Source organism: Petaurus breviceps, unplaced genomic scaffold, assembly GCF_028583685.1.
Source record: "Petaurus breviceps papuanus isolate PSGF00001 unplaced genomic scaffold, PetGlider_PUasm1.0 90564, whole genome shotgun sequence".
NCBI lineage: Eukaryota > Metazoa > Chordata > Mammalia > Diprotodontia > Petauridae > Petaurus > Petaurus breviceps.
The window spans coordinates 6,495,577-6,522,703 of NW_027187275.1; the positions used below are offsets into that span (position 1 = coordinate 6,495,577).

At 37.4% G+C, this 27,127-nt stretch overlaps 1 long non-coding RNA gene across 1 annotated transcript in view; it reads left to right on the top strand.

The window, feature by feature from the left end:
• Positions 1–27,127, top strand: part of LOC138142347 (uncharacterized) — a 35,753-nt gene that overhangs the window by 910 nt on the left and 7,716 nt on the right. Inside the window, exon 2 of the long non-coding RNA XR_011163414.1 lies at positions 19,473–19,553. This is a non-coding gene — a long non-coding RNA (uncharacterized lncRNA). The remainder of the gene's footprint in view (positions 1–19,472; positions 19,554–27,127) is intronic.

A 27,127-nucleotide genomic window follows, 5' to 3' on the forward strand; every position in this document is an offset into this window, starting at 1 on the left:
CTTTAACTAGAGATATTGTTTAAAAAAGAAATAAAAAAAAAAAAAAAAAAACCCCCTAACCTCCTACATTTGGGATCTTTTTATATAAAGGGGGGGGGGGGGGGGGGGGGGGGGGGGGGAGATTGAGCAGTGTAGGGAGCTGTATGTAGAAGGGAGTAAAAAAAATTTTAATTTTAAATGAAAGAAAAACAGCAGACCTGTAACTTTTTCTTCTATGATACAATAGACATTGGAGAAAACTTCATGGATTTCACACCAATTTTACCACCCCTAAACCTGGTATTAAACAAGAAAAAAGAAAGTTTGTTTTGGTTTTTTTTAATGTATCAAGTGAATTCAAAGCTATCAGTTTCTATTATTGGCTGCAAGCTGAAAAAGAATTCTAATACAGGAATGCAGAACATGCAATGAACTTTGGAAAATAGTTTCATTATTATCAAGAAAGAAATTAGTTTGCATTTTAAAGTTTGTTCTAAAGAAAAGTTCATCACAGCCTTAAGTGAGTGAAGTTAACTTAGTTTTATTAAACTTTACACTTGGCACTAACCATGGGAAAATTTAGGGGAATGATTTATCATTAGCTATAGTCTACTATTTAATAAGGAGGTGTATGGGGGTGGGGGTGAAAATTAAAATCACAAATGCCTTAGCATTTTAGTACGATGAAATTAGCTGTCAAAAAAATAAGCATTTTAAAAAATATTGATGCTAAGCCCCTCCTGAGGTGAAAAATGTTTTCTTTTGCTCTCTCAATTTCCATGTAGATATTCAGATTCTTAAACTGGTTCCAAATTAGGATTTTCATTAAGTGGTTACAATAACCGAAACTACCCACGAAAGAATTCCACGAATTGAAATCAATTGTCTAAACAATGTTAAAAGCAACAGGAGTCCACAGACCAAGCTAACATATTCCAATTACACTATACTTCTTGAAGTGGTTAATGGCTATTGCTGCATACATTTGGTCATTTGTCTTTCTTCAGAAATGCTCTTTGGAATTTGGGTTGTTTTGTTTTGCTTTGGTGGGGTTTTGCTATTGTTTTGTCTTGTTCAAAACCAGTGACAGTTTCAGCTGTCCCACTTTAAGGGACTCAGCTTTCCTCCTGTTGTTTTTGGCCCGAGCCTCATGGATTTCAGCTGCTAGCTAAAGGTTATTTTATTCACCCTTGTTTGGGAGAGGAGGGAGAGAGAAAAAGGTAAGCCTCCTCTTTTCCCAATGTTCCCCTCTCTTATTTAAGTGAAATACTTCATCCATTGAAACAGGCATCTTTTATTTAACTTTTTTTTTTAACTGAAGTATTCACTTTCTCAAACCTGGATTTGCCCAATTGGTTCCCATTGCGCTTTCACATGGTATAGCCCCAGTATTAAAACTATAACTTAGAATACAGTAATTCAGAAGAGGGGAAAAGAGATTAGGGGCTTGTAGTGGAATATAAGTAAGTATGAAACTAGAAAAAAAAGAACCATCCTGCCTGAAAAACAAAAAAGAAAGCTAAACAGGTAGCTGAATATACAGGTGATACAGTAGTAAATGGTTTGGGGAAGAGGTACTAAACATATTTTAGGATATTATTCCATTAGTTTGACTATATCCCATCAGAAAAAACTTAACTCCTGCTTAAAGTAATACAGGTAATACTATCTGTCTTGGGAGGATTTTGTTGATCTTAAGGGTAAGATAAGTATGGTGTTCTCCCAACAGCCACCCACCCTACCATTATGGATGGATGGGGTCCAGTCATATTGGTCACCCTCAACCTTCAAATGTATCTCCTTCAATTCCCTCCCCACTGCAAAGGAAGGAGGGAGCAGTGATTATCCATAATGTAACCAACATTCATATCCCTCCTCATTCCCATCAGAGAAAGATCAACTTTAGCCCTCACCACTTTTTTCTCTCTCTAAGTAGCTTACCTCAGCTATTCCCCTTCCCCATGGGGAAAATAAAATCATGGATTTAAAACTGCAAAAGACCTATGAACTCAATGAGTCCAACTCCCCTCATTTTCTATATGAGGAAACTAAGTCCCAGGCAGATTAAATAACTGACCTAGGGTCAAACATAAAAAGCATGTGATACAGGATTTGAATCTGGCATCTTTTAGAATCCAAGTCCTGTGCTGTATCTACTACACCATACCACCTCTCTGAAGAGAGCAAAATTTGAGATAGGTATCCCCATTTGACAAATGGACCTCAATTTTCTCAGAAAAATGAGAGGGTCCCCTTAGATGATATCTAAATTTCATAACACCTTACTTTGCATGGCAGGGTCAGGTGACATAAGCTACAAAAATCCTTTGAAACTCCAACCCTGACTAACTCAGCAGAAAAATAACATGAATTTTGAATAGTTTACCCTCCTGTTTCTTTCCATAGAATCCTCCTTCCTATCTTCTATAATACTGAGTTACAAGGCAATTTGACCATATGGAATATAGATATAAAATGACTTAAACATCTTAGTTTGGCACATACACACAATCTCTGTCATAGAATAAAATACAGTTTATGTCAGATTGTTCTATTAAAACCTGTTCTTCCTGGCACTGGCAAGAAATAAACTTGGTTATTGATTCATTTGATTGAGAAAATATAAAATATCACTATTTTCATTGCAAAATATTTTTGGAAAGACACTAGCCTATGAATAAGTCCAGTTCTAACCACTTGGCTTCCCAAATGAAGCTATCCTTTACTATAGTCATTGAACAATGGCACTGAATTATTATAATGTAGTTTTCTCTTTACATATGATGAGATTGAAATTAAAGGTAAACTAAAGTTACTCAAGGAATCGATGATAACAGAGCAATGGACAGTATGTTGGTTTTGGAGTCAGAGTAGGCAAAATTGCTTTAAGGCAATGCTTAGCTTTTTTTTAAGAGAAGACATAGCTTTAAATAATGTAGTACAGCTTAAAAGCAATGGATTTGAATTCAAAACACAGATGCCAATTCTAGCTCTATCACTTATTACCTGTGGACCTCACACAAGTTACTTAATCCCTTAGAGCCTTGTTTTCCATATCAGTGAACATCTGTCCACATTTTCTCCATCAAAATGTGAAGGTTGAACTAAACCTCTAAACTCCCTGCCAACTTAAAATCTATAAATGCTTAATAATCCCATTCTTTAATTAAGCAAACCCATGGAAAAGTTACTCTAAAAAGAGAAATTTCTAGGGTATGGGGTGGGGGAGATCTATTTTGATGAACTTTACATTAAAAGGGGGGAATTTCACAATATCACTAATTTATATGTCCTTGCTTCAGCTCCCCAATCCATGGATGAGCTCCAAACCCTCTCTGAATTAACTGGAATACAATTTCCCATTGCAGCGAGCACTTTTAAAACTATCACTTGAAACAATCAAACATGAAGCAAAGGATGTTTCATGTTAATATGTATCTTTACAAGTGAGAGATTGCATACTATTTTACAAACAGGGAGACATAGGGAAGTAGAATGTGTCATTTGAATTTCATCATTGTTTATTGAGAGGCAAAAAGGCTAATGGTAGAGTATACTCCAGGTGGAGTCAAGAAAACCTGAATTTAAATCCTACTTCTGACATGTCTTAGCTATGTGATCCTGGGAAAACCATTTGATCTCTGAGAATCGGTTTCTATTATCAGTAAAATATGGATAATAATTAATTATCATAAAAGCTAGCATTTATTATAAGTGATTTAAGGTTTGCAAAGCATTTTACAGATATTAACTCATTCTAGCCTCACAACACTTGGAGGTAGTCACTATTATTAGTATCTTCATTTTACAGATGAGAAAACTGAGGTAGACAAAGGTTAAGTGACCTACCCAGGGTCACACAGCTTATAAGCAAATTCAAACCAAGTTCCACACTCTACCACCTATATACATTATAATAATCCCTGTAGTATTTACATGAGATAGTGTGTGTGAAGTACTTTGCAAACATATAAGTGGTATATAGCCCCATTTTTAGTAGGTTTCAAGGGTCAGGGGTTCTCTTAGTCATCATAGAAAGAGTAAAGTGAAAGGATTATGTCCATCAATGACACTTTCTCCAATAGAGTTATTCTCTAAAAGCTAGTGTGGTCCAAGATGAAGAACAGTTTAAAAAAACCAAATGGATTTGAATCTCTTAGAAGCACTAATCTTCCCTTAGGATGAGTGATAATTCATAAGTTCCAACTCTTGACGTACCTCTCCACAATGAGCACATTGTTTTATGACAGTCACCATGGTGACATTAGGAAATACAGTTATTAACACAAATGGGAAAGTTCAAAGCCGGTAGACGCCCAAGCTTTAAACTGGCTAGAGATCACAGATGCAACACCTTTTTGGAGTGAACTCAGGAAGGAGTCAGCAGGCTGGAGTCAACTTGGGGAGATGAGCAGACCCAGATGGCTAAAACAAGTAAAACAGACTACTGATGCTTCTGTTCTCATTCCACAGAACCTCTGAATCCCAGGGATATGTGTGGTCAAAGCTGAAAATAACATAAGGGTGGAAATAGTTAGAAGGAAGGGTGGGAAAGGAGGATATCAGGCCTTTGCTTTCCCATCACCTTTTGGGTCACATTTCTTAAGTTCAAAGCTAGAAGAATTCTTAGAACAAATATATGGTGGCTTTAATATATTAAAACAAAATTTAGAATAAAACTATATTCCCAGACTTCTTCCTTTGAATATATTCTTCATATTTTTAACTTATTTCATTCAACAATTATTTTACTAGGTACTTATTGTGAACTCAACGTTTTGATGCTGCAGGCAGAATTTCTTAACCTGAGGTTCATATATTTTTTTTCAAAATTTTGACAACTATGTTTCAATATAATTGGTTTCCTTGCTAATCCCATGCATTTTATTTCATGCATTTAACATTCTGCAAAGGGATCCATAAGCTTCACCAGATTTCCTAAGGGAAATCTGACACAAGGAAGTTAGGACCCCTTGCTTTAAAGGGATCCAACCAAACTGGCCTCCTTTCTCTTCCTAGAACATGCTAGTCCTGTCCCCATGATAGGAATATTCTCTCTTTCATCCACCATTGTAATCCCTAGTTTTCTTCATAGCTCAATATAAGCTCTATTTCCTCTGTAGAGTTTTTCCAATAGTTCCAGTTGTTAGGTCTTCCTCCATATTACTTGGTATATATTTTATATTTCTTAGCTATGTACATATTGCTCTCCCTCAACCCACTGCTACTAGAGTCTAACCTTCATGAGGGAAGGGATAGGACAAGGGGAAGAGGAAACAGACCTGTAGTTCTATTAATATAAAGAACTCCCAGAATAGGAAACTCCCTCTGCCAATGCAAGTCAGCACTTTCTCTGTAACTTTTAGTCTTTTTTAGAATAAGTTTTTACTGATGTCTTTTGTTTTCACATCATTATAGTTTTTCCAAGTAACCCTATTCCTCTGTCTCCCAGAGAGTCATCCCATATGAGAAATAGTATGAAAGAAAGGAAAAGAAAAGGAAAAAATCAGCATAACCAACTGATGCATTGAAAAAGTCCAAAAACATGTACAATATGTATTACCTGTGGCCCCTTCCACCTCTACAAAGGGGCGAGCTGGGAGTCTTCTAATATCTCTTCATTTGAGTCATGCTTTATGATTTCACTACATTCACTTCTGATTTTGGTGTGTATATGGTTATTTTATTCATTTACACAGTGGTAGTCATTGTATATATTGTTTTCTTGGCTCTTCTTATTACACTATGCTTCAGTATATGAGTTTTTCCATGCTTCTCTTTATCATCATTATTTATCATACAGTAATATTTCATTACATTTGTCTAGCACAATTGGTTTAGCCATTCCCCAATTGATGGGCACGTACTTTGTTTCCAATTCTTTGCTATCACAAAAAGTGACATACTATAACTATCACTACTATAAATATTTTGTTGTATATGACCCAATAATGGAGTCTCTGGTTCAAAAGATATAGATATTTTAGTCATTTTATTTCCATAATTACACATTGCTTTTCAAAATGGTTATACTATTTCACAGCTTTACCAACAATGTATTAGTGTGCTTATCATTCTACAATTCTTCCAACATTAACTATGGCCATTTTTGTCATCTTTGTCAATTTATAAGATGTGAAATAAAACCTCTGGTACAACTTATAGTCTTAAAGGTTTACCTAAAACACTGAGAGTTTAAGTGATTTTACCCAGCTGCACACAACCAATACATATCCTAGGCCTAGACAGGACTTAAACTCTGGTTTTCCTGACTTTGAGTTAGCTCCCTGTGGCACCAATGCAATATTCACAGCACCAACAGCACTGTAAATATGCCAGCATAGTGCTCAATCACAAAATATAACAGACTCTCCACATAAAAGAAAAAAACATTTATGCAGACACCAGAAAACCAAATCCCAAAACTAGTAAGCCTATTCCATCATAGTAGTAAAGAAGTTAATAAGCTATAACAGCAGAGAGCCACAGCATCCTTTAAACTTCCCGCAAACCAACATTTACTCACAAGCCTAACTGTCTCCCTCAGATGCGTCCTCTCCTCCTTCTTCTCCTCCTTTAACTGCTCTGACTCCCAGCTTCCTGTGGGTTCTGCTTCATCCTTCAGCAAACCATAGGCTCCATATTATTAGCCTATTAGGGGGCAGAGTATATCATCAAAGCAGGGACAGTCTTCAAATCCCCTTAGGCATATTAAGGGGTAGGGAAGATCTTCAAATTCCTATTACCATTACACTCTCTATCTACCATGCCATATCGACTCGAGAATTGCAGGTATTCAGTTTTTGTCTTTGAAACCTTAGTATGTCCTAGGGCATCCCTTTGTATCTAGCACAGTGCCTGGCACATAAGAGGCACTAAATAAATGCTTGTAATCTGAATCATTTTTTTAATGATCCTCACCCTCAAGAAGCTTACTTTTTAACTGAAAACTTAAACAGAAAAGTCATTTAATCCATACTCTCAAAGTCATATTCTAACTGGGTAGACAACACATATAGGAGGGTTCGATGCCAGGGCAGATGGAAAGGCCCAGTGGTCCATTGGGTGGAATATCAGGGGAAGGGTCAAACATCGAGGTCCTTGAGATGTATCAGTAGATTAGATAGCAATGCCTGAGGGTCTGGAGGTTGCCCTCTAAGGTTACCTTCTATTCATTCTGTATCGATCTTATATGTACTGGTTTATGATGTTGTCTCCATCATTAGAATGCAAGTTCTTTGAGGGCAGGTAGTGTTTTTACTTTTTTTCTATCCCCAGCACACAGTATAGCACTTAATAAATGCTTGTTGATTGATTATTTGATTGATTTGACTATACCAGTGGGGCAAATGGTCAGACCCATCAGAAAGACAGGCAGAGTGGATTCGATTTAATTCTCTGTGTGTGACACAATGAAAGCTTTCTTTAAAAAGACTAGTCTCGTAGGGTACATAGGATACATTAGAGGGAGCTGAACAGGGATCACTGAGGCCAGCTAGAAAGAAAACTCGTACAGTGATAAGACATGAGATAATTAAGGCCTAGACAAGAATGGTGGCAATGGAAAGAGTAAGTATAGCCATAAGAAATATATCAAAGAAAAAATCAACAGGACATGGCATCTGGGTGAAGGAAGCAGATAAAGGAGAAGGTTGGATCCAAAATGATTAGTTGCTTCCTGGGTCACTGGGTTTAAAGGAGAAAGGAGAAAGATGGTGAAAGTCCTCACTTCCATACTATGTGAAGAAAGGTTGAAGAAATTTGAGATGTTTATAGCCTAAAGAGAGAATAGACAAGTAGAACATGATAGCTGCCTTCAGGTATTTGAAGGGCTCTTATATGGAAAAAGGATAAGACATGCTCTGCTTAGCCGCAGAAAAGCAAAAGGTAGACATTTTAAAGAGGTGAATTTAGGTTTGACGTAACAAGGGTAAACTGTCTAATAATGAAAGTGAGGTAAAAGTAAAATGGGCTACCTTAGAAAATGGTAGGCTACCCTTTACTGCTGGTCTTGCAGCATAATCTGTTACTGTGTGCTCTGTGTGGTATACAGGAGGCTTGTTTTCGCAATCAAGTTGAACTAGATGGACTTTGAGGTCCCTTCCAACTGAGTCTGATTCCATAAAAATGACTCCTTTCTGGGGGCAGCAGCAAGAATAATATAAGTCATAGCAACAGGAAAGTGAGGAGAGTGATGGGGTGTCAAAGGCAAGGAGGGAGGAGAAGAAGGATATGATGTGCTTCATTTGAAATATGATGAGTTTGAATGGAAATGTAAGAAGTGAGAGGAGAGTAGGGATGGTTAGGTGGCACAGTGAATAGAGCACCGGCCATGGAGTCAGGAGGACCTGAGTTCAAATCCAGCCTCAGCACTTAATACAAAAACTAGCCATGTGACCTTGGGCAAGTCACTTAACCCCAATTGCCCTCCAAAACAAAACAAGAAAAAAAGGAGTGAGAGGAGAGGATGGGAGATTTAGATTGGGAGTTATAAAACTAAAAGATGAAAATAAAAGAATGATGATAAGAAGCTAGAAATAGAAAAGAGACAATCACACTAGCCTCCTAATTGGTCTCCCTGCTTCTAATCTCTCTCCTCTCCAATCCATCCTACATATTACATAGACCATGTCACTCCACTGCTTAAAATTCTACACTGGCTCCCCATTACCTTGAGGATAAAATACAAACACTACAGCCTAGATTTAAAGCCCAGAACAATCTAAACATTTCTAAACATTTATTACTCCTTTTCTTGCATTCTCCAGTCTAGCTAAATCATCCTACTTGCCATCCCCTGAACTTGTCATTGCATCTCCTATCTTTTTGCCTTTGCCCAATCTGTCCCCCACCCTACCCACTCATCACTTCTACCTCTTTACCTCCTTCAAGGATCAAGATAGGTACCAGCTCCTTTTTTAAGGGTTTTTTTTTTTCTGATCCTCTCATTTGTTGGTGATTTCTCTGTCTTGAAAATGCCTTCTAATTATTTCTCTGTGCATGATTGTATCCCTCCAATTTTGTCTTTGTATCCTCGGTGCCTAATACAGTGTCTTCAACACACTATGCATTTATTCACACTTTGTTAAATTAAATTCAGATAAAGACTCTTTAATTTGTAAAGAACCTTAGAAATCAATTCATCCAACTGCCCACCAAGTGCAAGAATCCCTTCTATAGAATGTGTGACAGATAGTCATCCAGCCGCTGATACTTAAAGTTTTTGCCAACTAGAGCTGGATAGCCAGATTGGCAATTGCCTACAATTACCTACCCTTCTACCCACCTCCCCATCCCATTCTTCTTTCAGTCAATGCATTTCACTTGGAATCTTTGTGTCAGATTGTAAGACCTCACAGTATAAAAATAATGGTTATCCCCTTCCTTCCAAAAAGTACAGAATCACTCTGCCATAATACTCCAAGTAAGCATATATTTTCCCATTTCCCCAATACTCAGTATGTAGATATTGCTTAATAAAAATGCTTTTTCATTCATACATTCCTTCCTTCCTTCCTACCTAGGCATACATCCACCTTTTTCAATGGTTCTCCATCCGGTATTACTTTTAATCCCTCTATGCTTTCTCACCTTTTGCAATTCCCAGAATTTCAGAAGAACCTCAGTGGTCATCTAATCTCAAGTCATTCCAGAAAAAGTTTATATTATATAACACACCCAACAAATAGACATCTAGTGTTTGGCTGAAGACCTTTAGGAAAGAAGGTGAGGAGAGCCACAAGCTCTAAAGGCAGAACATTAAACTTAAATGGTTTCTTTACAGCTTATGCTCACTTTTCCTTGTTCTTATTTCTGGGGCCAAGGTGGACAAATCTAAACCCTCTTCCATCTGACAGCCCTTCAAATACTTGTAAACAGTTTTCATGTTTGCTTTGAGTCTTCTTATCTCTAGGCTGAATATCCCCAATCCTAGTCCACATCTTTCTATAAATACTCCACAGGTGATTCAATCAACACACTAGAGGCCTTCTTGCTTTTTTAGATACTGTGTAAATACCATTGCATTGCATGGACATGCGAACAAGTATGGGTGTGTTGAGTTCAGTTTTTAGATCAAGTTGCAATCCTTCATGAGCCCACAGGGATAGTTGCAGAAAGATAGCACATTAAGATATAAGAGTCATCTAAATAAGGGAAGCATTTTCTAACAATCAAGCCATCCTCCTCTTCTGGATTTTCCATCAAGTTGTACTGAGATTAACCTTTTCCTTTGGAAAAAGAACAGCTTCTTCAGACAAGCACACTCTGCTACATTTCTTTGCCAAGCACAATAGCCCACCCAGAAATGGGAATGTTGCTGAATTACTGTTATTAATTTTTGATGGATCATTAAGGAAATGGGTTCTTAGATAATGAAGGAAGTTTTTTCCGCATGATACACAATGATAATGTAGTTTTTTGTAAGGCCAACAGCAGGCAAGGATCACTGTGTACTTTCTTAGTGGTAGTTCATAGGATCAAGAGTTATCTAGTCTAACCTCTACATTTTATAAATGAGGAAAACAAGGCCCAGAGATATTAAGTCACATAGATAATAGAAAAACCAGGATTCAAAATCATTAATAGTCAAAAGGAAGAGAGTGCATTGGGAGCTGTGATCATAGCCTGGAAATATTGATATGTGGAGGAATTCAGTGCTGGATTATGGAGCAGATATGACATACCTACATTTCCTTATTATTCCTCTCTTGATGCTCTAATAGATCTGTGATTGCATTGGTGCATATATTCTCTCAAGCAGGGCAAATCACAACTTTCCTACTTTCTGTTCAATTCCCAAAAATGTTATTCTTTAAATTGTTCATGGAGGAGTGACCCAAAATGTTAGAGGTCTTTCTTTGATTCTTTAAATATAGTCAATAAAACTGTAAGGGAGTTCATCTGTTGTCTCTACTGATACTGGACCAGCCGCCTTCTTTTCTGGACATGACTGTCCTGGATTCTTCTCATACTCCTGTCACCATAGATGAGGTCATATACTTATACCCATGATGTGTCTTTACTTTCCCTTTTGTCTTCCTTTTGATTTGGATCCATCTGAGACCATTTTGTTTCAAGATTCACAACCATATAGCTACACTGAAAGAACACTGGCTTTAAGAAAAGGAACTTTTATGGTAGCAAGCAGTTTCAGAACATTAAAATGAGCTGTAAATTTTTAAACCACATGTAGGAAACACTGCATTTCAACATGTACAATATATCATTGTTGACTTCAAGGTCCCAGCTTGAAGCCACTTTTGTCTCCTTAAGAGACATTTCAGTAAATTAAAAAGAATCCTCTTTGCAGACAGTGGTATAAGTTTAAATTCTTGTTATTAATTTAAATGAATATTTCATTAAGGCCCAGATTGACTTTTCCCAAGAATATCCTGATGAAGTCAGGAAATACCCTCTGAGAACATCTGCTTTCCCTGACATCCCAGCACCAGATGAGACTGTTTAGATTGTGGGTACACCTATGCTTGTCAGGAAAAGGGCCACCTATTAATGGGACTAAGTCAGCCACTTAGGACAGAAAACTAAGTTGTCCTTTTAAACAGTGGATGTAATTCAAGACTGTCTTCTGTCCTAAGCTCCCAGATTTCAAAAGGCAGCTGTAACGGTGATCATTATTCTACAGAGGCTTAGCATAGCTTCATAAAGCACATTAAAATGAGTTATTACAGCCATACAAAATTAGACTACAAGCAATTCTTGGCTCCATTACTTACTAACTAGGTGACCCTGGACAATTCACTTCATTTCTCTTGGACTCATATTGCTCATAAAATTAGATGATCTGTAAAGTTTCTTGTGTCATTTTATGATTTAGTTGAATTCAACAAGAATTTACCGAGTGCCAACTTTTGGCATTGTGCAAGGATCTAGAGATGCAAAGACAAAAATTTAAAGAATCACACAGTCCCTGCCCTAAAGGGGCTTACATTCTACTGGAGTAGGAGGGGGTATATTTATTACATAAACACAGATAAGTATAATACAAGGGAGGGAGGGTATGATGCAATCAAAGGAAAAGTCCAGACCAAAAGCTCAAGGATAATGTCTGGGCAGGAAAAGGACACATGCCAGCATGAATTTAAGATTAAACTAGATGAAATTGTGAACAAACCTCATCAAGTTATTTGAATGCTAATCAAATGGTCATATGAAGACTAGAATATGCTTTGATTCTAAACTAAACTCTAGTTCTGAAATAATTTTTTCTAAGATAAAAGAAAATTTATCTCAGAAAATAAATGTTATTAAAAACTGCTAAATATTAATCTAAGCAATTTACCTTATTTATTAACTATTTACATCTAAACTAATTTCAACACAAAATTTAATGTATAAATTTTTCATTTCTTTCCTCCTAAGTCCCATCAAGTAATCAACAAGCAATAAGTATTTATTAAACTTGTACTATATGCCAAGGGTCTATGAGTACTAACACTGCTGATAATGTCAGACTTTGTCAACGTATTGGATAGTTTTCCTGAACACTTTTTTAAAATTCTTTTTTATTCTTTGTTATAAGGAATGACTCTGGACAAGAGAGAAAGACGTTGTAAAATTTAGGTAATATGAAAATGAAAGAAATCAATAAAATTTATCTTTAAAAGTCTTAATGTAGGTGTGACTTGATAATAATAATAGCTTCCATTTATATAGCGCTTTAAGGCTGGCAAGTTGCTTTATAATTACCTCATTTTATCCTGACAACCCTGGGAAGTAGGTGCTAATATTATCCCCATTTTACCATGGGGAAACTGAGACAAACAAAAGTTAAATGACTTTCCTAGGGTCACACATCTGATATCTGGGGCTGCCTTTGACCCCAAGTCTTCCTAACTCTAGGCCTGATCCCTGTTCCAACTAGCTATATATTTTTCTCTATAAAGTTGTTACCATTATATAGATTATTCTCCTGGTTCTGCTCAGTTCTGTATCAGTTCATAGAGGTCTCCCCAGTTTCCTCTGAAATTGTCCATGTCATAATGCCTTATGGCACAATAATATTCACATACCCCCAATTTCTTCAGCCATTAAGCCCAAAAGAGCATAATCCCTTGTTGCTGTTCTGCCATTTCAGCTGCATCTGACTTTTCACAACCTCATATTTTTCTTGGCAAAGATACTGGCATGGTGTACCTTTTCCTTCTCCTACTCATTTTACAGATGAGGAAACTGAGGCAGACAGGGTTAAGTGACTTAAGAAGGATTACAGAGCTTGTGTCTGAGCCAGATTTGAACTTAGGTTTACTGCCTCCTCTGCTTTATCCACTGTTCCACCTACCTGCCCAATTGTTTGCTACTGCAAAAAGAGCTACTACAAATATTTTTGTACACATAGATCATTTTCTTCTTACTTTGATTTGTATGGGATACAAGCCTACTGGTGCTATGGCTAGATCAAAAGTTATGGACAGTTTGCTAACTTTCTGATCAAAGTTCCAAAATGTTTTCCAGAATGGCAGGACCAGTTTATAGCTACATACTGGTGTGCCTATTTTCCTACAATCCCGTCCATATTTGTCAGTTCTAATTATGAAAAATCACTTTGGCAGCTATGTGGAGAATGGCCTGGACTGGGGACAGACCCTCAAGTCTGTCCAGAGACCAATGAGAAGCTGTTGCAATGGCCTAGGCAAGATCTTCATTCACATTTGCTCATGATCACAAATCCTGTGTGCTCCCTTCTTCTGGATATTCTTTTTTCAGCTTGTATCATTTCACAAGGAACTGTCTAGATCTCTCGGGATTCCTCTCACTTATCCATTTTAATGACATCCCTTACATTCAAGTCCTACAATTCCCCATTTTTGGAAGTTTAAATGGCTTCCAGTTTGGCATTTCGGTCTTGATTTTGGTTATTTTTAGTGAACACCAAAACCACAATCCACAATACAAGGATTGAACTTCCTCTGGTTACCATTGCTCACTCTCATGACTGCCATGAATAGAAAAGATAAGAGGAAAACCTACAACGATGATGGTTCCCTGACCACCTCTTACCACATTCTCCCCAAACCTAACCACAATCATAAAAACTTAGATTTGGAAGAGACCTCAGAGGTCATCTCAAGCAACTTCCCATTCAAAGCCAGAATTCCCTTAGCAATACCCCTCTTTTAAGAACCCCCTAGGATGAAACTCTAGGGAAGAGGAGGAAAAAGAAAAAAAGTTGAAAGACAAAGGAAGGCAGAAGTGATGTTCACTATAATTTGCTCCTTCCCTGAATCAAAGGAACAATATTAAAGTGGCCAGATAGACAGACAGAATACCACTAGGCAGTACAATGGATAGAATGCTAGGCCTAGAATCAAGAAAATCTAAATTCAAAACCAGCCTCAGATGCTTATGGGCTTTGTGGTTGGGGGCAAGCCACTTTGGCTCTGTCTACCTTGGTTTCATCAACTGTCAAATGAGGACCATAATAGCATTTATGTCACATGGCTGAGAATCAACTATCTGTAAGGTGCTTAGTGCCTGGCACATAATAGATATTTAATAAAAGTTTAGTATCATCCATCCAATATCAGTTCTCTTCTTATCGCTCACCTTGATCCCTACACATGAGACAAATAAAGGCAGTGAGTGTGTCTTTTAATCCCCTACAGTATTTAACAGGGTCTTATACAATATACGAAGGGAAAATCAGTCAAGATTTTTCAGATTGACCATTTCACCCCATTCTCCCTCTACTGGCTTCAAGTTTGAGTCATTGTAAGCCTATGCCCATCAGTCAGGTGCTATATAAATGTTTATTCCTTTACTTCTCCCTGACCTTTTCAGTCAGTTAACAAGTATTTATTAAGCCCTTAATATGTACCAGGCATAGTGCTAACTGCTGGGTACACAAAAGCCCATCATTACAGTTGTCTCTTGATCTATCTAAACCTCTTCTCTGTCATTTCATGATATTTTGGTCAGTTATGTGTTTCCTGGGACTCCCACCAAAAAATAAGCCAGAAAATAAAGGGAACTAAAATTCTAAATAGTTTTTTTCCCCTAGTATTGGGATCTAATGCTTGTTTGAGAGGAAAGAACAATGAAATTATTCTCTGAAATGTGGTCTGAGTAAGTGCAAATTAATAATTCACTCTATCCCTATTTCCTACTCCATGGATAATAGAAAGTTGGGATGCTGGAGAATCCAATGCAAGTATGATCCAACAGTTAGAAATTACTTCTATGGTTTCTTTCAACTCCATTTCTCTATTTCTCTGCCTTTTCCATTAGATGTTTCTTTTGAAAACAAGCATTTTTGTCCCATTGCCATCTTCCAGTATGAGTCACTTCCAATCACATCTATTATTATAGAAAAAGCTGGTTGACCCAGAAAGACATATTGCACTGGCTCATTGTTTTGTCTTCTCATCCCATGTACTATAGACAGCAGAGCTGTGTATGCGACAAAACTGTCTCACTGTTAATATTCAGCATTTAAAAAAAATATTTAATTTTTATTATATATTTATTTTAATATAATAATATATATTATATTGTTTAACAATAATTTAATATATTTTATTATAAAAATGCCATGACTATAAATGCTAACATTTAATAAACAGATTAAGTGATCCATAGGATGGAATGTTTGTATATATGGTACAGATTATACTAATCATATTACTTGATTTAATATGATAGTGTGTTATAGGCTCTTATATGCTTAGAATCACATTGATATTAGTTTCACATCATTTTCAAAGAAAAAAAAGGCATCCTTTTAGACAACTGGACTTTTGGGGGATTGACTACTGGGATGGACAGAGCCAGAAAGACAGAAAATTATGCAATTGTTCAAAACTTTTTGAAGGAATAATAATAATTTGACTTATTCATAGTGGATAATGTCGATAAAAATTATTAATTAGGCATATTTATAAGTGATAGCATGATGTAATGGAAACAGCCACATGTGATCTTCAGCAAATCATTTAACCTCTTTAAGCCTCCATTTCCTCTTCTGAAAAATAGGAACAGGGGAGGCTAGGTGGCACAGTGACTAGAGTGCGCTCCCTGGAGTCAGGAGGACCTGAGTTCAAATCTGGCCTCAGACACTTAACACTAACTAGCCATGTGATCTTGGGCAAGTCACTTAACCCCAATTGCCCATCCTTCCCCCCTCCAAAAAGCAAACAAAAAAAAATGGGAACAATAAAACTTACACTACCCAACTCACAGGACTGATATAAAAAGCAAATGAGATACCATATGTAAAATACTTTGTAAACCATAAGGCAAATCAATAAGTGCCAATTATCATTGTTATTGTTATTTGGTATGCTAATAATATAAATAGATTACTGGTTCAGTGGATTCAATAGAAGCATTCTATCTCCAGTAGACATCTTGGGGATAGAGATAATTAAATGTATTGAAGTCTGTGTTTCAAATCAATCCCTGTTGTTTTATGTCTGGCTTACATTCTACAATATCCTTTGAAAGTGGTGAATGATTTTCTGAAATTTGGTACACTACTTATGAGAATTAACACACATTTTAAATATCCTTGATGCCAATTTTTCAATTTGAAAAAAATTGAGGCCAATGGTTTTCAAATGAGCACATCTTTTATAATTTTAACAGACTTCAATGTTTTTTATTTTAATTTTGCTATATATATAATAATAAGCAATAGCTTGTGATAAAAATGTATCTTAAAACAAAATGTAAACTTCCCCAAACATTTACCTTATACTTTGGGGGCCAGAGTGAAGAACCTTGCCCTTTCTGATTGATACATAATATTCACTACATTTAGTCTTCAATTGCTAGATGTATTAACAGCATCAGGATGAATCTTCTGGTCCCAAAATGTCTCTGATCCCTGTTCCCACCTCTGGCCACATCCATTGCCTTTTATAAGACTTTGCTGATCCCAAGGGCCACTCTCCAAACAATCCCATTTTCTGTAGAGGGCAAAGGCATTGCTCAGGGTGAAGGGATTCTTCATGACATGAACACTTCATCCTATGGACCGTTTCATTTGTTTATCATTTGTGGACATCTATATTGGTGGCATTCAGGGTCCTAGTGGTATAAAAGGAAAAATGAAGACAATGCCATAAAATCATTAATTTGGAAGTGGAAGGTATTCAAGAGGCCAGCTTGTTAACCCCCTCTTCTTATAGATAAGAAAACTGAGGCTCAGAGAAGTTAGTTTCTTCCAAGGTTCCATAAGTAGTATCAGAAGTGGGATTTGAACTCAAGCCCTCAAAGTCCACAGCCAGTATTCTTTCTACTGTATCAAGCTGCCTCCCTCACAATTATCAGTCTTCACTGCTAGGGGTAAAGAGAAATTCTGCATTGCTTGAATGATGTCTCAAAGATCAAGGAGGGAACTGATTTATCATGGTTTTCAAAGTAGCCTCAGCTCTCTTTGGCCCGGTCTCAAAAGTACAGTTGTAAAGAAGAGGCCCCTGAAATTGAAGCAGGGCTCTTCCCATAGATAACATTGATAAAATCACATTATCTTCTTACACACAGTAAGGACCGTGCTTAAAACTGAAGCATGACATGCCCATTTACAGTCATCTTGGAAAATTGTACCCTTCTTCCAAAATGCTGCCCCTTCTCAAGATGTTTTTTTAGAAATCTCCTTTGGGGGGCGGCCAGGTAGCACAGCAAGTAAGAACACCGGCCCCAGTGTCGGGATAATCTGGGGATCAAATCCAGGCTCAGACACTTAGCACCCACCCAGAAACACCTGGCTGTGTAACATTGAGCAAGTTACTTAACCCCAATTGCTTAGGAGCGGCCAGGTGGCTCAGTGAGTAAGAGCATCAGCCCCAGTGTCGGGATGACCTGGGGATTGAATCCGGGCTCAGATACTTAGCACCACACCCAGAAATAACTGGCCGTGTAACCTTGAGCAAGTTACTTAACCCCAATTGCTTAAAAAAAGAAAAGAAATCTCTTTTGGAATGGCCTTCAGTATAAGTCACACTACATTGTTCTTATTTCTTCAGTTATAGCAAAGTTATATAGTTGGGAATAAAACACAGTATTCCCCATCTTGGATCAAGCTCACTTCTGACTCTAGAAAAATCAAATTCCCCCTCAAAAAAAAAAATATGCCATCCAGAAGGCAGAGGAGTATAGGGCCCAGAATCAGGAATATCTGAATCTGAATCGTACCCTATCTCAGATACTTATTAATTTTATGGCTTTAGGTAAGCCACTCAGTCCAACTAGGCTCTGATAAGTAAAGTGGGGCTAATAATGGCACCAATCTCAAAGGATTATTATGGGAAATCAACTGAGGTCCTCTCTATAAAGTGCTTTGCAAATCTTAAAGTGCTATGTATACTTAAGTAACAATTCCTGTAACCACACCCCTGACCCAAAAGCAAATTTAAAGTCTTTCAGGGCAAGTATCATTTTCCATCTCTTCATATCCCTAGTGTTTACCAAAATCCCTTGCATGTAGAATAAATACTTGTCAAATTTAATTTAACTTGGACTCTGAACACAGTTGCCAAAAAGGTGCTGAGAATGATGGGAACAATTGTAGCATTATTAGAATAAGTGTATATTTTATCATAATAGATACTTTGAAGAAGCTCTGATATTTTTGCTGAAATTTTGTCTCCTTACTTGACAGTCATATCTCATAGTCATTGATACTGTGATAGAAATATGATCTCAAGCACTAACATACCATTACTGGATCCATTCACCTTTACCTCTGCATAGAAACAAATTTAGTATTATTACACTTCATCTCTGCCCTTTTTTTTCCTAACTGTTAACAATACAATTCTGCTAAGTAGGAAATTTACCAAGTTTCTAACCTTCTTCCCTATCTAAATCTCAACAGGCTCTCCTTCCTGTTCCCTATGCCCTACCAGGCCTTACCCCCTAATAGCTTCCTTGTTCTTTTCCATCAGTACATTGTTCCATGTAATTTCCTATGCCAAAAAGACTTCTCTCATTTGATGCTACCATCTCTGTTTTAAAATTGTCTCCTTAGGGGCGGCCAGGTGGCTCAGCGAGTAAGAGCACCAGCTCCAGTGTTGAGACGACCTGGAGATCGAATCCCGGGCTCAGACACTCAGCACCACACCCAGAAATAACTGGCCGTGTAACCTTGAGCAAGTTACTTAACCCTGATTGCTTAATAAAGCAAAAAAAAAAAAATTGTCTCCTTAAAATGTTTTCATCCAATAAGTCATTCAATTCCATATACTCATGCTAAAGATTCTCAACATTAGGTTAAAAGAGAACAAAAAGGAAGGGAAGACTGGCTAGAGAAATAAATAACAGGTTTATTTAAATGAATTTTTAAAGTGGAAGCTTGTGTTTCTCTCAAGAGTTTTTCTTAATCTCATTTTACTTTTTTTTGTCTTAAAATATGTGTGTCCCCCCCCACCCTGTGGGGCTTTGACCCAACCCAACAGCATGCAAATGACATCAACAGCAGAGTGAGATATTTAAGTTAATTGTAAAAATGAATTATGGATTTTTTTCCATTTCAGGACAAAAGGAAATTGCAAGAAGAAATCTCACAAAAGCGCCTGAAAGTAGAGGAAGAAAAGCTAAAACACCAGCATTTGAAGGTAACTTTGGACTCCCATTTCAATGAGATTGTATGTCTTTCCTAATGGTGCTAACAATTCAACATAAAATCTCCATTGGGGGAAGGAAAAAACCCATGTTGCTCTATTAACTCTCTAATAAGCATAAGGAAAGTCCATGTACTACTAATATTTGCATATGAGGCTAATGTCTTCTAGACACAGGAAATATGTTTAAAAATATGGTTTCCTCTATTATTTCTGAATTTCCCAATATTTGCTGGGTAACTTTGAGAAACTAGCCTCAAGGATTTCACCCCTGACAGTCTTGGCCAAATACCATAAGGATCTAATTCTGGCAAGAAGCTCCTTTTGAAATCAATGAGAGCCCAGAGGTATGGAACAGGCAAGCATTTATCTCACTCAAGGATGGGTGTATTTCAAAGCTTAGTGTGCTGTTGTCTGAACACAGCTCCGGTTTTTTAAGGGTTGTTCTGTTTTAATCAAACATGAGATCATAGACAGAAATAAACTAGTTCAAAAATCAGACTTTACATCTTCCATTGGGTGTGTTCCTTTAATAATTGGAGCACACTAGGTCTCAACATTTCATTATGTAGCTTGGTAACAGGATGCAACCAAATGACAAACAATAGTTCCTTGTGAACAGCCTGAAGCAGGAGACTGTTTTTATCTGGCAGGACTTCTATCAATTAGCTTAATGGATCCGTGAAATAAAGTTATAAGCCAGTTTGGCGACATAAAGGAAGCATGTCTATAAATGTTGGTTAAATTTGGCAAGGTTTGTTAAATCCATAGCATTGATGGTTGAAAAGGCCCTCACTAAAGGGAAGTAAATCAAGATTATAATGGTCTTCTTTCCTCCTACATTTCCCCCTTAACCACATTTAAATAGATACTTTATATTATACAAATAGAATTTTTCCAAGGATAGTTAATATCTTGTTCACAGATGTCAAATTAAACTTATATGAGTGGAGAGGAGAGCCAGGACATGTCCAGAAAAAGAAGCATGTACTCTGGGCAAAAAGATGAAATATCAACAGGTCATGGGATAATTATATAGGCTATCATTACATAGAAGAGGGATTTAATTTGCCCTGCCTAACCCCAAAAGGAAAAACCAGGTGTAATGAGTAGCAATTTGTAAAGGGACAAATTTAGAATTGATGTCAGGGAAAAAAAAAAAAAACACTTCCTAACAACTAGAGTTCTCCCAAAGAGTACTGGGTGACCTCAGTAGGAAGTGGCTTTCCTATCACTGGAAGTCTTCAGACTGAGACTTGAAAAACACTTAAAGGAGATGAGACTGAGGAAACTCTTTGCCATTCCCAATTGAAATTCTGTGCTTCTGTGATATGAATAGAGCTCAAGCTGCATCATATAGTGAGGCAAGCCCATTAGACCCTTCCTGTCCCAAAGATCACATTTCAATAACACTCTTGCATTCTTCCAGGGACTGGATCTCAGTCCAGGAAAAAAAATGGCCACTATGGGATGTTTTCAATGTACTCATGCACCACCATTAAGTAAATGGATATCCTAACGTACCAGCTAACTAGGTAGGCAGCATCCAACTTACTCATGAGTTGTGTTCCAAAAGTTGTTTAGAATTCAGAATTTTCTCATAAAAACACTGTCCTTCATGGTACTTCTATTCCTATCCTACAGAAGACTGCTTCATTCCACCCCTGAAATGGAATTCTACACTAATACTAACCACTAATAGTAGAACTTAATTACCATGTGTAATGACATTTCTATGGGAAAATGTCTTCACAGTTCCAACTTAGGATTCCAGAAATGTGCATTGCCCTTCCCTAAAGTGAAAGGAAAAGTCCGATCAAGAAATGGAAACAGGGACTCTCCCCCACCCCACTCTAGACCACAGATGCAGGAGCCATCACTGACTCTGCAAGGGGCTCCAAGGGGCTCCAGCAAGACAGGGATGAGGTACAAGCTGTTTCATCTTGGGGTCATGTACTGTTGCTGCTAATAGAAAGTCCTTCCCCACAAGAAGAGATTCTAATAGACTTGTCTGTCATTCACCAGTACCTTCTTTTCTTCCACAGCCTGTTTGTTTCCTTTTCTACCTGCTACTGATTCTGACCAGGGTTTCTCTCCCTCCCACATAGTTCTTTAAAGGTTTTCTAAAGGAATTTTTGCTTCTAGGTAACAAAAAGAGAACTCCCCAAGGAGTAAAAGTAAGATGCCTTGATCCTCTCTTTTTCAGCCCCCATTTCTCCTTCCCCTAAACACAAACAGGCCATCTCTCCCTCTCTCTCCTCTTTCTCTTCTTTTCCCTCTTCCTCTTTCTCCCTCATTTGCAATTCTTCTCTCCAACTTATACACTGAAGGAAAAGATAAAGTTACACATAAACGTATTATGTTTTGCAAAGCAAAAAGCAACAGTCTGGGGCGGCTAGGTGGCGCAGTGAATACAGCACCGGCCCTGGAGTCAGGAGGACCTGAATTCAAATCCAGCCACAGACACTTAACACAAAACTAGCCGTGTCACCTTGGGCAAGTCAGTTAACCCCAACTGCCCTCCAAAAAGCAAAAAAAAAAAGCAAGTCTGCCAAGGATATTTCTTTTGCAAAGTCTAAGAATACAAGTTCTTTTCTTGAAATATGGATGATCTTGTTATATTCTAGTTAAATGAATTGTCAAAGTGCCATATGTGCTGAATTACAGGTCTTTATCTGCCAAAACAAAAAAAGTGAAGTAAGCTTCATCTTAATTGAAAAAGAAAGTCACACTTGGGTTCTCCTGGGCATTCTGTCCCAGGAGGAGCACAGGGATACAGGGTTGTGGGTTGAAAAAATGATGGGTTGGGGCCACTAGGTGGTGCAGTGAGTAAAGTGCTGGCCCTGGAGTCAGGAGGACCCAAGTTTGGTTCCAGCCTCAGACACTTAATACCCACACAAAAAAAACTAGCCATGTAACCTTGGGCAAGTTACTTAACCCCAATTGCCCTCCAAAAGGCAAAAAAAAAAAAAATGATGGGTCCCATCAGTGAAAAGTAAGGAAGAAAGAATATGTACCTGAACTGAGGACATGGATAAACAGACCTCTTTAAAATCTCTTATATCTATTAGTCATTCAAGTCAAATTTATTAAGTATCCTGGGCACTGTTCTAAAGGATGGAGATATAAAGGAAGTCAAAAAACCCAGTCCCTGCTTTCAAGGGGTTTACATTCAAATTGGGAGGACAACAGATAAATAACTAGGTACTACAAACAAAATATGGAGAATAGGAAAAAAAGCAATCTGAGAAGGGAAGGTATTAGCAGCTGGGAGGACTGGGAAAGATCTCCTTCAGAAGGTGGGATTTGAGCTGGATTTTGAAGGGAACAGAGCATCCCAAGCCAGGGCAAAGTCACAGGGACGAGAGATGGAGTGTCCCATTCCAGTACCAGCAAGTAAGCCAGTATAGAATATGCTGAAGGGATAAGAGTTTAAGAATAAATAGGAAGTCAAGGTCTAGTTTTGAAGAACTTTGAATGTCAAACAGAAGATTTTGTATTTCATTCTAAAGGTAGTTGGTGATGTAGAACTGGAGCTCAAGAGAAAGAATAAGGTTGAATATACAGATATGGGAGTCATATGCATGAATATATTAACTAAACCCTCTGCTTTGCTCCCAGTACCACCACACTCCTGATTGTCACCTACCTGGGCAGTTACAATTGCCTCCTCAACAGTCTCCCTGCCTCTACTCTATCCCTCTTTCAATTTATTCTTTATGCCTCTGTTCATTCATTTTCCTTGTGCCCAAATCTAGTCCCATCACTCTACTGCCCAAAAATCTTCAGTGGTTCCATATTGTCTAATAAACAAAATTCAAACCTAGCATTCAATTGTAGGAACATTTTATATGTTTGTGGAATTGAGTTGTATCAACTTGAATCAAATCAATAATCCTTGAGATGGGATCCTTCTTGCAGGCAAAAAGGTATCTTGGCGTTTCTCTTTCTTTTTTCTGTAAAGATTATTTAGCCAGTTTATATTTATGGTGCCTAATCAGAGAATACAAGCTGGAGTCAGACTCCTGAGCTTCATAAAGCAAAGCTCAGGCACTATCTCCTCTACACAAGACCTTTGCAGATCCCCGGGTGTCAGTGAATTCCCCCTCTTGACTTGCTCAATGTATATTTCATGTTTACTTACCTTTGCACATGCAGTATCTGCCCAATATAATGTAAGCTCCTAGAAGGCAGAATTGTTTTCTTCTTTTCTTTGGATGCTAGCTCCTAGCCCATACTGGGCAATTAACATATACCTATCAAAGTTAGAGAGAAACAGTATGTATGGTACAATGGACAGAGTACTAGATTTGGAGCAGAGGACCTAGGTTTGAGTGAATGAATGAAAGAATAAACATTAATTAAATACTTACTACAAGAAAAATACTGTGCTATTAATTCACTGATCTGTGAATCCCAGATCTACCACGGACTTCCTTCTTGTGCAACCTTGGTAAGTCACCTTACCTTTCTGAGTTTCATTTTTCTCATCTGTAAAATCAGGGAATTGGATCTGAGGATTCCTAAGTCCTCATCTAGCCCTAAATCTATGATCTTATGAACTGAACTGAATTAGGACCTAAGTCATCTAGTCCAATCTGTTCTAGAATGGAAATTCCTTCCACAAATAATTAAAGATAATTGGTATTTGAAACCCATTAAACCATTTCAATCTGACCCCTCCCCACTTCCTAGTGGTTATTATGTCTGGTACTTGGCATTTTTTGCTGCCAAGGCCCAATTTCCCTGGAATAATGTATTTCCTAATATACAGATAAGATCTGTAGGACAATGACATCAGTTGAAGCTTTGCATGTGGGAGGGAAGGGAAAGATTTATGTCTTAGAGAACTAAGGGCTCATCCTGTGGTGAAATGGAAAAAGTTTCTGACAGGGCATCAGAAATCCCAATTCCAGTCTCAAATCTACTTCTACCCATGTGACTTTGGGCAAATCCCTTAACCTCCATGGGCCCCAATTTCTTTTTTTTTTTTTTTTTTTGCTTTTTGGAGGGCAATTGGGGTTAAGCAACTTGACAAAGGTCACATGGCTAGTTTTTGTGTTAAGTGTCTGAGGCCAGATTTGAACTCAGGTCCTCCTGACTCCAGGGCTGGTGCTCTATTTACTGTGCCACCTAGCCATCCCTTCCCCAATTTCTTTATATGTAAAATGGCATGAGTGGGGTGGGGTGGGGTATAGTACGGTACCAAGTTAGACTGCTTGATCTCCAAGTTCTCCTTCTGTTCTAAGATTATTATGATTTGTATTATTACCAAGATGTGAGAAATCTCAGAGTTCTTACTTAGAACACTTCTTACAATTCAATACATCATATCTTTCTAGCCAATAGAGAGAATCATTAACTATCCAAAGCTCTTTTCTTTGGCCTAACACCTAGATTAGGTGCAGAGTAGGTGCCAACTGGTCTAAGAACTTCAGTTCCAAAAAAATACTTGCCAGGTCACAAGTCTCTCCTGGCCCCATTCACATTTCCCAATCTCACTGTCTTCTAGACTTCTACTTCCTCCTCTCTTGTCCTAGTCCACTAACTCTTGCTTTCACCATCTCGCCCGAATGCTACACATTTCAGTAGACTGAAACAATACAAACACATCTAAAAAACTATCCTCCCATCTAAAACCAAAACAAAAATTACCTCTCAGAGGAGTTTTGGAACATGGAAGTTATCGATTGATATTCTTTGGATCCCTAGACACAAGGTAATTCATGCACACGGTATAGTAGAAAAGGATCCTTCATACAGGTTTAGCAGCATTGAACTATGATAGAGACTTATCACACAAAATGTATCTTATTGACTCCAAATAGTAATTGACATGGCAATATGGACAAAAGTTCAGACATTCAGGAACAAATACTAAATCAAGACTATTAGTTCTTTCTTAAAGTTCTTTCAAATCATGATGCTTTTTAGTCATTTTTTGGTTATGTCTGAATATCCGTGACCCCATTTGGGCTTTTCTTGGCAGAGATACTGTAATGGTTTGCCATTTCCTTTCCCAGTCATTTTTTTAGATGAGGAAACTGAGGCAAACAGAGTTAAGTGACTTGCCCATCACACAGTTAGTAAATGTCTGAGTTGAGATTTGAACTCAGGGAGATGAGTCTTCCTAACTCCAGGCCTGCACTCTATTTGCTGAGACACCTCACTGCCCTAATTCATGATACTAAGGAATATCTAATACCTGAATCTACTACTACTACAACTTCAATGAATTACTTAAGTGTTTCAGTTAAGTTTTTTTAAAGTATCTTTCTCTGAAAAAGACAAAATATCTTAATTCTGCACATTATTTCAGACTTTCCAGTGACACAAACTGTCTTGAAAAAAATATTGTCTTTTAAGTTATTCCAAATCAATCCATTTTGTATGCTTATCTATAAACAATATGAAAGTAAAATGAAATTGTTTTGATTCCATGAAATTTATATTAATTTTTTTTTTGCAAACTGTTGGGAACTCTGTAAAAATAAACTATTATTATTGCTCTCTGCCTAGCCCAAATAGTCATCATGATCTCTTTAGGATCAAAGGAGAAAATGTATGTACAGTTCTTTGCAAACTTTAAATGCCCTCTGAAAATGAGTCATTATTGTCTAATATGATGATAATAATAAAGCAAGAACAACCCTTGTGGTATTTGTATCAGGTCTCCTGATTGTAGGCTTATAAGATCATAGATTTAGAGGTCATCTAGTACAACTTCCTTATCTTACAGATGAGGAAATTGAGGCCTAGAGAGGTTATAAAACTTGCCCAAGATCACACAGATAATAAACGGCACAGCCACAATTCAAATCCATGTCATTCAATAAGCTTCAATTTAGTACCTACTGTTTGCCAGACACCATTTTAGATGTTGAAGACAGAAAGACAACAGTAAAGTAGTATCCACACTCAAATGACTTACATTCTACTGGTAGAATACACGTATACACACACATATATAAAATATATGCAAAGTAAATACAAGTTAATTAATGGGGAGACACTAGCAGCTGGAGGGAAAGGAACTCTCCAGATGTTGTCATCATGTAGTAAAAAACATTGAAATTTCTGAGTTGGGAGAGTTGGGTTTCAATAGAAGCTCTGTCCTCAGACAGGATGGTAAAATATTATTTTGATTTCACCATACAAGTGGATTTATTTTACATTTATAAAGCTCAGAAGACTTTTTCCTCCTAAAGTACATGTCATTTTGTGAACTGTGATCCTGAAGTTATACCGATTGGAGTTCATGTTGATCTAAAGTCAGAATTACCCTTGTTCTTCACCAGACCAAGGCTACATGAATGTGGCCCCAAGCTAACCTGGATATGCCACAAGAAGCTTGCTCACTTCAGTCTCATGAGTCAACATCTCTGAGCAGAAACAACTTACTACCTGAGTCTTAGCGATAGTTCTATGGATGTAATTGGCTGAAATTGTCCCTATAAGTTGTTTGGGAGGACTGTAATTTATTTTGACAGCATCATCTATTCTTGTTTCACATTATTACCTACTACAAGTCCTGTCATGTGAAAATGAGCAGGTAGACAAGAAGAGTC